The following is a 5,282-nucleotide window of genomic DNA, read 5'->3' as shown; positions in this document are numbered from 1 at the left end:
AGGGAAGTCCTGAGGGAAGTCCTGAAGGGAAGTCTTAAGGGAAGTCTAGAGGGAAATCCTGAAGGGAAGTCCTGAGGGAAGTCCTAAGTCCTGAGGGAAGTCCTGAAGGGAAGTCTTAAGGGAAGTCCTGAAGGGAAGGAAGTCCTGAGGGAAGTCCTGAAGGGAAGTCTTGAGGGAAATCCTGAAGGGAAGTCCTGAGGGAAGTCCTAAGTCCTGAGGGAAGTCCTGAAGGGAAGGAAGTCCTGAGGGAAGTCCTGAAGGGAAGTCTGGAAGGAAGTCCTGAGGGAAGTCCTGAAGGGAAGTCCTGAGGGAAGCGCGGCCGTCCTCGACTGGTTCTGGCGCTGCGGGAAAAGCGCGGGGGGACGGTGACACTTTGGGGGTTGTTTTGCTACTCGCCAAGGGCAAAATACTGAAAATCTGTTGCATCATTTAGGGAAATACCCTCCTCCCGCCCAGTTTCTTGCTCAGGAGAATGTCTCTCAGAAGCCTGGTGTTTGGTTTTGTAGTTCGGTGTGGGGTCTTTTTTGTTTGGTTTTGGGTTTTTTGTTCGGGTTTCGGTTCTGTTTTTTAAGTTCTAAAATGTTTTGAGGAAAATGGATCTTCCCAGAGAAGGTGGTATGAACCTGGCTGTTCGTTAGTTCGAAGGCTAGGTAGTGACACCACACACTACTTGTTCTTGGAGTCTTTAGAACAGCAGATAAACAGAACACAGGTGTCTTAGTAAGTACTTATGCTTATAATACTGATGCTGATTTCAAATTGTAGTTATGTTAGTGGTATCTAAAATAAAGCCTTAAATAACCGCTTAAGCCTATGTAAAGTTTCTGCTGGTTTATTTATTTACATTTAGAATTTTAGAGCTTACAAAAAGAAGTGCTGGATGAAAGTATTTTTCTTTGGTTTCTATCTGTTTGGTCTCTTTTTGAACTGGATTCAACCCAGAATTTTTTAGAGGATGTGGCTGTTCTTTCCAGACCTCTTCAGTGGCAACGCTTTGAAAACGCCCTCCTGGCAAATGAGAGGTGACATGCAGACTCGTTAGGCACAGGGCTGCCCTACCTGTGTTGCTCCTGCCCTGCACAATAGCTGGATATTGCTGAGTTGGGACGAAGGGAGGCAGGAAGAGTCTGTGAGATCATACGCTACATGTTTCTGCCTGCTCAGAGTTGTTGCCCATATTACATCAGTATATCACAGCCCAGTAACGTTTTAAATTAAAGCAACCCACTTAGTCATGCTAGAGGCTGAAGTTCCCTCCCTAATGATTTATAACTAATTAACTATTAATGTGCTTTTCAGCAGATTTTCAGTGGGTGTTAGTAGTAAGAAAGCTAAATTACAGTCAGAGCAAATCCAGAAACGCATGGCATGAACCTAAAATAAAAGAAGAGCCAGAGAAGCTAATATTAGTAACAAAACTGAGAGTGATAGCGAACCCATTAGATGGGGCTTGACACAGCTGAAGGATAGTATGGAAACAGATTACACCTCTTTCTGTACAAATTATTTTTGGGTGGAGCTAAGGTAGTGATCAGTGCAATAGAAGCCAGTCTGGATTCACCCCAGAACTTCGGGTGTAGATTTGTAGTTGATTATCAAGTTGTAATTAAAACAGCTTTGGTGCCTGGATTCATTGGGAGCATTCTAAAGCTGAAGCCACGTCAGAATCTTGGATTTGGCAAATACCATCCAAGCCTAAAAGAAAATCAATTTGCCTTAAAGGGCAAAACAACTGACTTGATATACATAGCCAATTTAAGCTACTAAAGTTAAAGATACATAACTTTCTTGCTGCCTAACATAGTTTCTTATGGCTCTGCTGTATTTTGGCCATGTGAAAAATAAAATAAACATAATACAATAGTGAAGCCTACTGGACACAAATGTTAGAAAAAGGACAAAAGAGCCAAAGCAGCAAAGTGTGTGTGTGTGTATGTTTCTCTTGTAGGCTGTCATTCACAGTTGCCTTTGCCAATGCTGATAAAGAGATCAGGGTGTTTTCAGGTAGAAATTTGAAGTTGTCTGTATCCCTTTAAAATGCAAATGTAAATCAGGATGTCTCTTCATCTTTATGCAACAGTGTTGAGAGATTGGTGGAATAGTTGTATGAAAATCATTAAAAGTCTGTGAAGGTGAGAAATAATTTTATACTTGTTTCAGGAGGTAGGCAGGATTCTAAAGCACAGGAATACAAAGCTTCAATTGTCACGAGACAGTAACAGCATGTAGGCTGGGCTGTTGTTCATTTCTCCATCTGACCATTAAAGAAGGGTATTATGATACATTGGCTCAGTGATGACAGAGAGACTGTGAAGTGCTACCATTCAAGGAGGCTTCAGTAAAGCCTCTGCTGGCTTATACTGCTTAGGATGAGATGTGTGGAATTAGTGAAGGTGAGTAATTCATGAAGGAGATACGTGAGATACAGTTTTTGACATCAGTTTGTATTAAATATAGGAAGAGCAATAAGGGGTGTGTATTCAGTTTTTTATGTGACTTTTTAGTGGCAGTCTGTGATACAGATTTCAGGTTATCCAGGTGTTAACTTGTTACAAGTCTGTCATCCATGGATTTAGGCTGGTTTGGGATGATCACATTTATCTATGTAAATGGAATTGTGCCTTAATGAGGGACAAGTTTTTGATTTTAGAGTAAAAGGATTCTAGATCTGGAAGATGAAGGTAACAGGACCATGAGCTGCACTAGATGTGGTAAAAATATTCTCAAATATTTTAATAATACTAGACTGGAATTTAAATTTCTCTGCTGATGCAGATTGACTCCATTTGCCATCTTCATACATAAGTGCATCTGAAAACTGTCAAAAGCTTCTGCTGTAGAGGAATATGTACGTCAAAGTAATTTTGTGTTGAAGAGTAGAAGTCATGCTCTCTGAATCCAGTTTTTGTCTGCTTGCTAAGATTCAGTGATTAGCATGTCTCAGTTCATTCATGTGCAATTGAATAAAGTAGTATTGGCACACATTATCACTTAAAAATTATGTCTTTCTATTGTCCTGATTTTCCCGAATTTGAAGCAGCAACAGATTTCTTACTGACCTGCAAGACACTGGAGTAGACTCAGAAGAAGGAAGATATTAGCAGTGTATTCAGTACAGAACAAATTCCATGTAGTTCAGTTCAATTTCAAAGATAATCGAGTGAAACATTTTACAGGAAATGGCCACATGAGACAGCACAGTAAGTCTTCTGATAGTTTTTCCTCTGCGAACAGTACCTGGGTTTTAAGGTTTTCATAACTTTATCTTGCATGTGAACAGCACTCTTTTAAGAGCTTACAGGTTATCCATAGAAAACTCCCATAAATTCAGTACAACTATCTAATATCCAGATAGCCTGGCCTAGAAACCAGCAAAATGCTGTTAAAAGTCAGAGATTTGATCACTTCTGTAAGCTGACTAAATTTGAGGGTGCTGCTAAATTGATTTTTATCAAAGTGAACCAGATTAAAATACTCCATTAGTATGGAAACTTTTGTATCTCACAACGTGTCTCTTTTAAACTTAAATGAAAATTAAATTTGCATATTATTATATTTGCCATATTATATAAGGAATTTTTCTTACAAGAAGAGATCCTGCTTTTTTTTCTGACTTTTTAGGCAAATATCTGTGCATGTCTCCTAGCAAATGTGCTGGAACACTCAATATGCATAAATTTCTGCTTTGAGTTTTCTATGAGTTTGTTATGAAGTATTGTCATGTGCTCTTTCAAAAACAAAGCCAGAGATAAAGAAAGTGATTGTAGTAGGGAAGGAGGAAGAAAAACACCTGGCAGCTTTGTTAAGGAGCATTTAGATATAAATAGAAAAAATATAACCTTTACTGTTAAGGAATAGCTGGGTAAATGCTGTATTAATTGGGCAAAATCCTGTGTGAGATGCAGTTCAGATCCTTTGAAGCTGCATAAGGAGTAGCAAGACTCACGGCAGAAAGGGACCTGTATCAGGGTCATTGTGAATTACTAGGTGCCTGATAATAAAAAAATAACAGATTGATGGGAGAAAACAAGGGACAAATTTGGAGTAAATCCTAAGATGTGTTTGGGAGATACCACTCTTTTTACACTGTGTATATTCCCTTATGTTCTGGTGATCCACAGCTCAGGGGACTTCTTTCTTTTGGGACTCATCCTTACAGTCTGGGAGTAAGTATTACCCTGCTTAAATATTGCTCGTGGAACAAAAAAAATATTAGTTTGCCGAAGGGCAAAAGAAAAGGACCTTAGAGAATTTATTTTGTTGCTGTTAAATTTATGTTGTCTGATTTTTTTTTTTCTTCTGTTGCCTTTTGTTGTCATGTTTTTACCTTTTACAAACACCTATAGTTTAATTTGAATGACACCTGAATAAATACGTTTTATTACAATAAGGTTAAGTGCTGATTTCCTGCTTTTGTTCACACAAACTCAAATACAAGCTGAAAGACATTAACTAAACCAGAATCGGTTTTAAATAAGTAGCCCACGTGAGTTTTTCCTCATAAAAAATGTGATGCCAATGCTGCATTTTGTGGGAGGGTCGTGAACTAAAGACTTGTCACAAACAGAACTGTTTCTTTCATACCAAATCTTTAAGTTGCCAAAAGTCTGGATATCATCATAAAACTAAAAGTTGTTTTTTTTAAAAAAGTAATTTTAAAAGTACACTGGCTTAAATAACTTTCTGGCCTGGTTGTGTTTTTTTAATAATAATTTGACAATGCTATAAAGATTATGGATTATTTTCAAAATTGGCATTGACATTTTGACCCACAAATGTGGAATACTTGGATCCTTATCACACTGCATTTTTTGAGTAATAAATTTCTACTCTTTCAGGTTGAAAAAGCCCTAAAATCCCCTCAATGCTGCTATTCTCACTGTGTCACAATGAGAATAGTCTGCTTTGCTGGCATCTGACTTTGGGATTCCTCTTTGGGAATCTTTTGCCCTTTTCAGGCTGATTTCTAGATAGTCCTTGTAAATTTATTGCCTGGAACATTCTGTCTGTCTGCTAAGTGAGAGCTTTCTTTTTGTGTGTGTGTTGAGCAGGATTTTGGCTGCTGCTTCCAATCTGCTCCTCTTGTTTGAGCAACTTCACAGATGATGTAGCATCAGCCTGTTGCTGAACTGTGTTCTTTGCTTTGGGGCTGAAGAGAATGTGCTTAGAAACGTGGATGTCTGCTGCCCTTTGGAAGTGTTGCAGCATCTCTGCCAGTTTTAGATCTCATTAGAAAGCCCTGGTAGATAACATTTTGTTCTAACATGTCTCAGATGGTGCTG

This window comes from Chaetura pelagica, unplaced genomic scaffold, assembly GCF_000747805.2.
Source record: "Chaetura pelagica isolate M959 unplaced genomic scaffold, ChaPel_1.0 scaffold119, whole genome shotgun sequence".
NCBI lineage: Eukaryota > Metazoa > Chordata > Aves > Apodiformes > Apodidae > Chaetura > Chaetura pelagica.
This window is presented reverse-complemented; position numbering follows the sequence as displayed.